We start from the raw sequence: 12,400 nt of genomic DNA, 5'->3' as shown, positions 1-12,400 counted from the left end.
ACAGGGCTAGGCTCACAGAGAGAAACCCAGCTCAGTTGCTGTTTGGGAGCTGTAGAGAGAAGAAATAGCTCTCTGTCTGTTCTTTTCCTCTCTGGATTTGGAGACTGGGATCAGCAAGAAAATAGGTCTCCTCTGAAGTTCTGCTGCTTGAAGTTAGCTCTTTCTCTGGAAATTGCTGTATGGGAGTCAGAAGGCAGATGTCTTTCTGTGTCTGCCCAGAGGGGTTAAAGGTCTGGAAATCTGTGATCCACTTGAGCATAACTGTTTTTAGTGCTAATTGGTTTTGAAGAAGGATGTATGTCTGTGGGGATATTGCTTAAATTGAAGCTATAGGGATGGATAGCTGTTAGGAATTTTACTTTGTAATGTTTTAATTGGGTAAAAGTTATGCTAATTATTTTTGTTAGATTCTAACAATGAAATTTGTTTGAATAAAAGCTTCCTAGTGGGTCAATCGAATCATGCCTGGAGCAAAACATCTTATGCTCACCATAATGCAAAAAGCAAAAAAGGTTGGGCTCTAGCTAACTTCATAATATACCTTGGAGTTTTTGATCTGGCCCTTAACAATAGTGATTGAATAGCTAGAGGAATAGACAGGTGTTTCCATGGTCACAGACAAGAATGATGTGGAGATGCCGGCGTTGGACTGGGGTAAACACAGTAAGAAGTTTAACAACACCAGGTTAAAGTCCAACAGGTTTATTTGGTAGCAAAAGCCACACAAGCTTTCGAAGCTCTAAGCCCCTTCTTCAGGTGAGTGGGAATTCTGTTCACAAACAGAGCTTATAAAGACACAGACTCAATTTACATGAATAATGGTTGGAATGCGAATACTTACAACTAATCAAGTCTTTAAGAAACAAAACAATGGGAGTGGAGAGAGCATCAAGACAGGCTAAAAAGATGTGTATTGTCTCCAGACAAGACAGCCAGTGAAACTCTGCAGGTCCACGCAACTGTGGGAGTTACAAATAGTGTGACATGAACCCAATATCCCGGTTGAGGCCGTCCTCGTGTGTGCGGAACTTGGCTATCAGTTTCTGCTCAGCGACTCTGCTGGCGCTAGACTCTGGCGCTAGACTCATTGATCAACAGTTCCAACGCGCCACAGCGAAAAACCGCACCGACCTCCTCAGAAGACAAACATGGGACACGGTGGACAGAGTACCCTTCGTTGTCCAGTACTTCCCCGGAGCGGAGAAGCTACGGCATCTCCTCCGGAGCCTTCAACATGTCATTGATGAAGACGAACATCTCGAAGATGGCGTCTGCTGTGGACCTGTTGCAGTGATAGGCAAACTGTAGTGGATCCAGGTAGTCTGGGAGGCTGGAATTGATTTGTGCCATGACTAGCCTTTCAAAGCATTTCATGATGATGGATATCAGAGCCACTGGCCAATAGTCATTAAGGGACGCTGCTTGGTTTTTCTTAGGTACCGGGATGATGGTCATCTTCCTGAAGCAGATAGGGACCTCAGATTGTTGTAAAGAGAGGTTGAACAGGTCTGTGAATACTCCCGCCAGCTGATCCGCACAGGACCTGAGTGCTCGTCCGGGTACCCCATCCGGGCCAGTCGCTTTCCGTAGCTTGGCCTTCGAGTAAGCTGCTCTGACATCTGCAATGATGACCCCATATACAGGTTCATCCAGGGCTTCCAGGGTGGAGGGCATACTCTCGCTGACCTCCTGCTCAAAACGGGCGTAGAATGCATTGAGCTCATCAGGGAGGGGTGCGTTGGAGCCGGCGATTTTACATGTCTTCATCTTGTAGCCTGTTACGTCTTGCAGACCTTGCCATAATCAGCGGGGCTTGGTGTGGCTAGCCTGGGAGTCTAGCTTGGTCCGGTACTGTCTTTTGGCATCTTTGATGGATCTCCTTAGATTTGAGGAGGTCTAACTTGATCTCCTGATTTGAATGCCTCAGACCTGGACTTCAGCAAGCAGTGGATATCCCTGTTCATCCATGGTTTCTGGTTGGGGAACACACGGATTTGCTTCTTTGGCACACGGTCTTCTATACACTAATGAAATTAGTTACTGAAGTGGCGTACTCATTCAGGCTGGTCGCAGAGTTTTCAAATACTGACCAGTCCACTGACTTCAAGCAGCCCCGTAGGAGATCATCCGAATCCTCAGACCAACATTGCATGACTTCCTTTGATGGATTCTCCCGCTTCAGATTTTGCTTGTAAGCCAGGAGCAGGAGCACAGCCTTGTGGTCTGATATGTCAAAGTGTGGGCGGGCGATAGAGTAATAGTCATGTTTGATATTTGTGTAGCAATGATCTAGGATGTTTGGGCCTCTGGTGGAACAGGAGACTTGTTGGTGGTAACTTGGTAGTCGCTCTTGAGCTTGGCCTGATTGAAATCCCCAGCCATGATGAACAAGGCCTCGGGATGTTTCGTCTCAAGGCTATTCGTAGTGGTGTATATTTCGTCCAGCACTATCTTCATGTCTGCATGGGGTGGGATGTAAACTGCCGTCACGATAACGGAAGTGAACTCCCATGGAAGGTAGTAGGGGTGGTGTGGTGACCCACTGTAATTACATGTTGTATGCCTGGACACACCCCTGCTGCACCTGACCCGAGACTCCTCCCTTTCCACCTGAACGAGGTATAAAGGTGACGGTTCCTCCCCCTGCCTCAGTCTGGGCCAGGTTAGCTACAAGGGTGTGTTCCAGTTCTTTGCGATTAAAAGCCTGTTATTTTCACTCACTCGCTGGACTCCTCGTAAATTGATGGTGCATCAATTTTAATCGTAAAGAGAAAAAAAAACAGAACTCGTAGGATGGAGCAAATTTTAAAGCCCGATAAATTAAACCTGGATCCGCAAGCTGTGGGAGCTTCCAACAGCTTCGATCACTGGCTGAAGTGCTTTGAAGCCTTCCTCGAAGCCTCTGCTGTCGTCCAGTCCGAATCAGACAAGCTGCACGTGCTCCACGCCCGGGTAAGCGACGTGGTTTATGCCACTATCCGTGATGCTGAGACGTACAGGGACGCGCTAGAGCTCCTAAAGAGCCAGTACAGTAAACGGACAAATGAAGTCTACGCCAGTCACCTTCTGGCTACCCGAAGACAGCGGCTGGGAGAATCGAGTGCACAGTTTCTCTGTGAACTACGGGTACTCGGCAGGGCCTGTAACTGCAAGGCTGTATCCGCTGTGCAGTACACGGAGGACTTAATCCGCGATGCCTACGTTATGGGCATCGCGTCCAACTACATTCGGCAGCGACTGCTGGAGCAAGGTGGGCTGGACCTACCAAAAACAGTGACGCTCGCTGAATCTTTAGAGGTGGCCTCTCGTAACCTCGAGGCGTACGCACCTGACCACGCGGTTACATCGTGGGCACCACGGCCGCTGCCACCCCAGTATCTAGGAGGGCCGCAGACTTACGCCACACCGCGCCCCACCAACGACTCGACTGCTGCGGCTGTTGCAGGTCCGAAGTGTTATTTTTGCGGCCTGGGGAAGCACCCCTGACAACGCTGCCCGGCAAGGGAGGTGTTCTGCTCTGGGTGCGGGAAGAAGGGCCACTATGCCAAAGTCTGCAGGGCAAAGTCATCCTCGAAGCCCAACAGTGCCGCGTGCGACCCGAGGGAGCCGCCATTTCGGACGCCATCGGCCCCGTGTGAGTCAAGGGAGCCGCCATTTTGGACGCCATCAGCCACGTGTGAGTCAAGGAAGCTGCCATTTTGGACGCCATCGGCCACGTGTGAGTCAAGGGAGCTGCCATTTTGGACGCCATCGGCCGCGTGTGAGACAAGGGAGCTGCCATTTTGGACGCCATCAGCCGCGTGTGAGACAAGGGAGCTGCCATTTTGGATGCCGGTCGATCATCCTCCGGGATCCACGGTGGCAGCTGTCCAGCTAGATCAATCCCGTCCGCATCAACTCGCCAGGTCCATGATGGACATCCAGGTAAATGGCCACGTAGGAAATTGTTTGTTCGACTGCGGGAGTACGGAGAGTTTCATCCACCCCGATACAGTGCGCTGCTACGCCCTTTCTGTGCGGCCAGTCAAACAAATCATTTCCTTGGCCTCAAAGTCCCGCTCGGTAGATGTCCACGGGTGCTGTGTGGTGAACCTTACGGTTCGGGGGACCGAGTATGAAAATTTCAAGCTCCTGTTGCTGCCACACCTCTGCGCTCCTGTACTCCTGGGGCTCGATTTCCTGACCCATCTCAGGAGTGTCACGTTGCAGTACAACGGGCCTCTTCCCCCGCTCTCCGTCTGCAGCCCACAGTTCGTAGACTGCCCACCGCGCACCAATTTCAGCCTTTCGACCCTTCAAGTCACCCCTCCCTCACTATTCGAACACCTCACCCCCGAATGTAAGCCTATTGCCACCAAGAGCAGACGGTACAGTGCGGGGGACAGGACCTTCATTAGGTCTGAGGTCCAGCGGCTCCTGAAGGAAGGGATCATTGAGGCTAGTACTAGCCCCTGGAGAGCACACGTGGTGGTGGTCAAAACTGGGGAGAAACACCGTATGGTCATCGATTACAGTCAGACCATTAATCGGTACACACAGCTGGATGCGTATCCCCTTCCGCGCATATCCGACATGGTCAATCAGAGTGCGCAATACCGGGTGTTCTCCACTATTGACCTCAAATCGGCTTACCACCAGCTCCCCATCCGCCCGGAGGACCGCAAATATACTGCTTTCGAGGCAGATGGCCACCTCTATCATTTCCTTAGGGTCCCCTTCGGCGTCACCAATGGGGTCTCGGTTTTCCAGCGTGAGATGGACCGAATGGTGGACCAGAACGGGCTGCAGGCCACCTTCCCCAACCTGGATAACGTCACCATCTGCGGCCATGATCAGCAGGACCACGACGCAAACCTCAATAAATTCCTTCACACGGCCGTTCTCCTTAACCTGACCTACAATAAGGAGAAGTGTGTCTTCCGCACTCACCACCTCGCCATCCTGGGGTATGTAGTGGAGAACGGGGTAATCGGCCCCGATCCTGGCCACATGCGCCCCCTCCTGGAACTTCCCCTTCCCACCAATCTCAAAGCACTGAGGAGATGCCTGGGCTTCTTCTCATACTACGCCCAGTGGGTCCCTAATTATGCGGATAAAGCCCGTCCACTTATCAAATCCACCCTTTTTCCCCTGTCGGGAGAGGCCCGCTTGGCCTTCGATCGCATCAAAGCGGACATCGCGAAGGCCACGATGCACGCTGTGGATGAGTCAATCCCCTTCCAGGTGGAGAGTGATGCGTCTGACTTCGCCCTGGCCACCACCCTAAACCAGGCGGGCAGATCCGTGGCCTTCTTCTCATGAACCCTCCAAGGCTCGGAAATTCGACACTCCTCTGTCGAGAAGGAGGCTCAGGCCATCGTCGAAGCAGTGCGACACTGACGCCACTACTTAGCTGGCCGACGGTTCACTTTGCTCACGGACCAACGTTCGGTGGCTTTTATGTTCAACAACGCGCAGAGGGGCAAGATTAAGAACGATAAGATACTGAGGTGGAGGATCGAGCTCTCCACCTGCAATTATGATATCAATGAGCCTCCGGACGCTCTGTCCCGCGGAACATGTGCCAGCGCACAAGTGAACCAGCTGCAGACTCTCCACAATGACCTCTGTCACTCGGGAGTCACCAGGCTCTACCATTTTATTAAGGCCCGTAACCTGCCCTATTCTGTTGAGGACGTCCAGTCTATAACCAGACACTGCCCAGTCTGTGCGGAGTGTAAGCCGCACTTCTATCGGCTGGACAGGGCACACCTCATAAAAGCCACCCGCCCCTTTGAACACCTCAGCATTGATTTCAAAGGTCCTCTTCCTTCTTCTGACCGCAACATCTATTTCCTCAACGTTATCGATGAGTACTCCCGATTCCCTGTTGCCATTCCCTGCTCGGATATGACTTCAACCATGGTCGTCGGGGCCCTGCACGGCCTCTTCACCCTGTTCGGTTTCCCTAGCTACATCCATAGCGACCGGGGATCCTCCTTCATGAGCGATGAGCTGCGTCAGTACCTGCTCTCTAAAGGCATAGCCTTGAGTAGGACTACCAGCTACAACCCCAGGAGAAACGGGCAGGTAGAGAGGGAGAATGCGACAGTCTGGAAGGCCGTTTTACTAGCGCTACGGTCTAAAGGCCTTCCAGTCACCCGCTGGCAAGAAGTCCTCCCTGATGCACTGCACTCAATTAGGTCCCTCCTGTGTACGGCCACCAATGCCAACCCCCATGAGCGGATGTTTGCATTCCCTAGGAAGTCCTCCTCAGGAATCTCACTACCATCGTGGCTGACGTACCCAGGCCCCGTTCTGCTCCGGAGGCATGTGCGGCCCCATAAGTCGGACCCCCTGGTCGAAAAGGTCCAGCTACTCCACGCCAACCCCCAAAATGCCTATGTGGCGTACCCTGATGGGCGGGAGGACACGGTCTCTATCCGGGACCTGGTGCCTGCGGGTGCCCCGGAGCCCACTATCCCACCCCATCCCACATCCCTAGACCCCTCTGTTGTTCAGGTAGCACCAGGTCCGCTTACTTCTTTGTCCCCTGTACGCAGCTCGCCTGAGCCCCCGGAGTCACTGCACAGTACCCGACCAGAAGGGATGACGGCGGACTCGAGCGGTTTCACCCTGCCATCTGAAACAACACCTCAACCAGTACTACGGCTGTCGCAGCGACGGATCAAGCCACCCGACAGGCTGAACCTGTGAGGGGTCGACGTCTTACTTCAGCCGTGACTCTTGTATATATATCTTCATGCCTCTGTATATATTGTTCCTCCCATCTCACCCCCGCCGGACTCTATTTTTTAAGGAGGGGGTGAATGTGGTGACCCACTGTAACTGCATGTTGTATGCCTGGACACACCCCTGCCGCACCTGACCCGAGACTCCTCCTTTTCCATCTGAACGAGGTATAAAGGTGACGGTTCCTCCCCCCTGCCTCAGTCTGGGCCAGGTTAGCTACAAGGGTGTGTTCCAGTTCTTTGTGATTAAAAGCCTGTTATTTTCACTCACTCGCTGGAGTCCTCGTAAATTGATGGTGCATCAGGTGGCATTTTAGCGTCAGGTATTCTGGGTCTCGGGAGCAAAACGTTGCCAATGTTGCTACATCTAGGCATCACGAGGTGTTGGTTAGGAAGCAGACTCCACCTCCCCTGGCCTTGCCTGAGGCCGCTGTGCGGTCCTTTCGATGGACTGAGAAGCCCTCTGGTTGTAGGGTACTTTACTACACGCCTTCTCCCTAACTTCTGAGTTCATCTCTGAATGAAAGAAAGGAACATCATTAAACATGGACATGCACAACTCAACAAGATATCAGGGACACTTTAGGAAAAATTCGTCACAAGTTCAGTCGGTTACGAGACTTCTGGATTCTGGAGGAATGTCTCAATTCGTTAATATGATCTTCGGTGAGTAAATAATCTGAGTGGGATGTTGTAAAAGGTAAATTCATCAATCCAGGGTTGAGATCCTCTTCAGTAGCTACAGTCCCTTTTGTTTCAGAAACTGCTGGATGCCCTGCCTCCACACTTACAACAGGGATAGGACATAGAACATTACAGCGCAGTACATGCCCTTCGGCCCTCGATGTTGCGCCAACCAGTGAAGCCAATCTAAAGCCCATCTAACCTACACTATTCCAATATCATCCATATGATTATCCAATGACCATTTAAATGCCCTTAATGTTGGCGAGTCCACTACTGCTGCAGGCAGGGCATTCCACGCCCTTACCACTCTCTGAGTGAAGAACCTACCTCTGACATCTGTCCTATATCTATCACCCCTCAATTTAAAGCTATGTCCCCTCGTGCTAGCTGTCACCATCCGAGGAAAAAGGCTCTCATTATCTACCCTATCTAATCCTCTGATCATTTTGTATGCCTCTATTAAGTCACCTCTTAACCTTCTTCTCTCTAACGACAACGACCTCAAGTCCCTCAGCCTTTCCTCATAAGACCTTCCCACCATACCAGGCAACATTCTAGTAAATCTCCTCTGCATCCTTTCAAATGCATCCACATCCTTCCTATAATGCAGTGACCAGAACTGTACGCAATACTCCAAGTGCTGCCACACCAGAGTTTTGTACAGCTGCAACATGACCTCCTGGTTCCGAAACTCAATCCCTCTACCAATAAAAGCTAACACTCCATACACCTACTTAACAACCCTATCAACCTGGGTGCCAACTTTCAGGGATCTATGCACATGGACACCAAGATCTCTCTGTTCATCCACACTGCCAAGTATCTTACCATTAGCCCAGTACTCTGTAATCCTGTTACTCCTTCCAAAGTGAATCACCTCACACTTTTCCGCATTGAACTCCATTTGCCACCTCTCAGCCCAGCACTGCAGCTTATCTATGTCCCTCTGTAACCTGCAACAACCTTCTGCACCATACACAACTCCACCGACTTTAGTGTCATCCGCAAATTTACTAATCCATCCTTCTACACCCTCATCCAGGTCATTTATAAAAATGACAAACGACAGTGGCCCCAAAACAGATCCTTGCGGTACACCACTGGTCACTGAACTCCAGGATGAACATTTCCCATCAACCATCACCCTCTGTCTTCTTACAGCTAGCCAATTCCTGATTCAAACCGCTAAATCACCCTCAATCCCATGCCTCCGTATCTTCTGCAATAGTTTACCGTGGGGAACCTTATCAAATGCTTTACTGAAATCCATATATACCACATCAACTGCTTTACCCTCATCCACCTCTTTGGTCACCTTCTCAAAGAACTCAATCAGGTTTGTGAGGCACGACCTACCCTTCACAAAACCGTGTTGACTATCCCTAATCAAATTGTTTCTTTCCAGATGATTATAAATCCTATCTCTTATAATCCTTTCCAAAACTTTGCCCACAACAGAAGTAAGGCTCACTGGTCTATAATTACCAGGGTTGTCTCTACTTCCCTTCTTGAACAAGGGGACAACATTTGCTATTCTCCAGTCTTCTGGCACTATTCCTGTAGACAATGATGACCTAAAGATCAAAGCCAAAGGCTCTGCAATCTCCTCCCTAGCCTCCCAGAGAATCCTGGGATAAATCCCATCTGGCCCAGGGGACTTATCTATTTTCATACTTTCCAGAATTGCTAACACCTCCTCCTTATTAACCTCAATCCCGTCTAGTCCAAAAGCCTGTATCTCAGTATTCTCCTCGACAACATTGTCTTTTTCCTGCGTGAATACTGATGAAAAATATTCATTTAGCACCTCTCCTATCTCTTCAGGCTCCATCTTCAGGATGCCTATATCAGCAACTGCTGAACACGAGTCTACCGCAGGAGACACCTATTGATCCCTGGTATCAGACCCAACTCTCTTCCTCAAATTATCCACATACTCTTTTTTTTACATGACAACCTTGTACCTCCACAACATAGAAGACTGGCCCTATTATTTCCACTTTTTTCCCTGCCACCCCTATCAGTCCTGGCCAGAACTAAATCATCAACTTGGAAAACTCCATGCTTTATCCTCAAGTCATGGTTTTCTTTCTGGGAGGCTTGTCTAGCCTCCACCCTTCCTGCCAAATCTGGAAATATTAAATCCAAACATGCCCATAAGTGGTGTTCCATTAATAATTCAGCTGGTGTAATCCCTGTAGCCCCAATCCTGGGAATTGGATATTTGTCTTGCTGAGAGTTAACGATTTATCACCTGTTTGAAATCGCCGTAAAGGCGCACCGAGCCATCCGGCTATAAGATAGGAACCAGGGGTGCTGCCATTCCGCGAACTGGACCGATTTTATTGTTCCTTCGTGCTGTAATCTTTTGATTTCCACATCGACCTTTTCCCTTAACGCAAATGGTACCGGTCGGGCTTTGCAAAACTTTGGGACAACCTCTGGGTTGACGTGCAATTTTGCCTTGACTCCTTTGATTGTCCCTCGACCTTCCCGAAAAACCTCTGGATAGTTGATCAGGGGCCTCACTCAGGCGACAATTTTCCAGCTGGAAGGTATTTGTCCAATCTAGCTGGATCTTTTTTAGCCAATTTCACCCTCATCGGCTCGGTCCCAAACCTTCCATTACCATTAATGGGAGCCTAACTAATTGTTTCCCGTAAGCAACTGGCACATGGGTTGAACCCATCACTTTCAGTGGTTCCCCCGTATATGTCCTCAGCCTTGCCGCAGTTTTGGTCAGGGCTAAGGGTGGGAGTCCAGTACCTATCTTGTTAAACACTGTCTCCCCTGTGACCGATATGGCCTGTGTCGACCTCCATTAAAATTGGACATCCATTCAGTCTCACTGACAATTTGATGGGTTCTGATTTTGTCATCGCTACCCACAATAGCTGTTCCTCGTCAGAGGTAGGGGGGGCTTCCAGATTGTGCATTCTCCTGCCCCTCAGCCTACATGTTCTTTTTGGCCACGTTGGTTTAGGAGACTTGCTTTTTCTCTGTGCATCCTGACACTGGCAACCATAGCAATGTCGTGTCGGGCAGGGCTCTACAGGAACTGCTGTCACTCTGGGCTTAACCTGACCTTGTCTAGGTGCAGTTCTATAGGCAGACTTGGGCTCCCTCGTATCCGAATCCTTCCAGAGGGCCGCTATGTAGTGGCTTGCCCCATAATGGTAGTGCCCTAACCCAGTCTCCCTGACGTTGGCCCCTACCTCCATTGGGATACCTTGGAGCTCATGCGCTCTGCTTGCCATTTTTTCTAACGACAAGGCCAGCTGTAATGCCTGTTTACAGTCCAGCTGGGCCTCCGTCAACAGGCATTTCTGTATAGTCGTATTGTTAATTCCGCACACCAACCAGTCTCGGAGCATCTCATTTAGTGTCCCCCCCCGAATTCACAAGCCTCCGCCAGACGTCTTAGCCTTGTTAGGAAACTGGTGATTGACTCTCCAGCTTCTCTAAATGTAGGGTAAAAACGGTACCTCTGCAAGATAAGGATGGCTTAGGGTCATAATACTCTTGAACTAAGTTTGAGAACTCTTGGAACGACTTTGTATCCGGTGCCTCTGGGAAAGTTAAACTGCACATAATCGCAAAAGCTGCTGGTCCACACGCAGTCAGCAGGATAACCATTTGCTTCTCATCTGAGATTATGTTGTTTGCCCTGAAGAAATACTTTATCCTTTCCACATATTGGGCCCAGTCCCCCACTGCGGGGTCAAAAGAGTCCAATTTCCCAAACAGCGGCATGTTTTCTCAACAATGGCTTACCCTCAATATGTGAGGCGGTTCAGCAAGTTCCTTCAGGTCACTCCTTTTTTCTCGTTGCCAATGTAATAACTCCACGGAGGCGAAAGTCCCATGACCAAGTTACTTTATTTACACCATACATCTGTACACAGCCACCCCCCCCCCCCAGTTGCTCCCTGCAGAATGCAGGCTGGGAGTCTGACATACCTGCTTTAAGTAGGGAGCATGAGGCTCCCTGATTTAACCATCAATTAGGACTCATCGGATGGTTCATATGCAAACAAGCCAACCTCATTAGCCTGAAGTCATCACAGTGTGCATCATGCAATTCTTGTAATAAAAGCTGTCAGACTTGGGGTGGCACTATAACATGAGCCCCCCCAAAAAAACCATCCTCGCATGGCATCTCCATCCTAAGCTGCAGGTACAGTTTAAATAGCTCTGGTTTATCATATAGGAATCCTTGCATCACCATTCTCTTAAATTTTGATAATACTGGATCTCTTTCAGTCCAAGTTTTTACATGATTTGCTGATATCAGCAAAGTCTCCATCAAATGTAGCATCAACATGATTTCTTGTGGTACAGATGGTGATGGTACTGTCTATGGCAGAAGTAAGCGGCTGATTGTATCCGCACTCGATATTTGCATCCCTGGCTGATGCCGGAAAGAGTAGCTGTACACAGCTAACAGTAAAGCCCGCCTCTGTACCCTCACAGAGGCAATTGGTGGCACCAGCTTATCCTCTTGGAATAAATCCAACAACAGCTCGTGATCTGACATTATGGTAAAATGACTACCATATATATATATTGATGAAACTCCTTCACCACATAAATCACCGCCAGACTCTCTTTGTCAATCTGAGAATACACTTTCTCAGCATCTGATAAGGTTCTTGATGCTAGTGTAATTGGACTCTCTATTACGTCTGACATCACAATAAGGTCCATGTCCCACGAATGAATAAAAAAATGTAACTTCATTCACCTGGAAAGTGCATTTCTCTTGTTTTAAATAGACACCCACTTATTTAAATCTTCTCAAAGCTTCCTCTAAGTTTGACTGGTGTTCCTCAGGTGAGACTCCTGTAATCCACACGTCAGTCTCGATAGAAAACATAGAAACATAGAAAATAGAAGCACGAATAGGCCATTCAGCCCTTCAAGCCTGCTCCGCCATTCATTTTGATCATGGCGAATCAAAATTAATATCCTGATTTTCCCCC

The sequence above is a fragment of the Mustelus asterias genome, chromosome 2, assembly GCF_964213995.1.
Source record: "Mustelus asterias chromosome 2, sMusAst1.hap1.1, whole genome shotgun sequence".
Lineage (NCBI taxonomy): Eukaryota > Metazoa > Chordata > Chondrichthyes > Carcharhiniformes > Triakidae > Mustelus > Mustelus asterias.
This window is presented reverse-complemented; position numbering follows the sequence as displayed.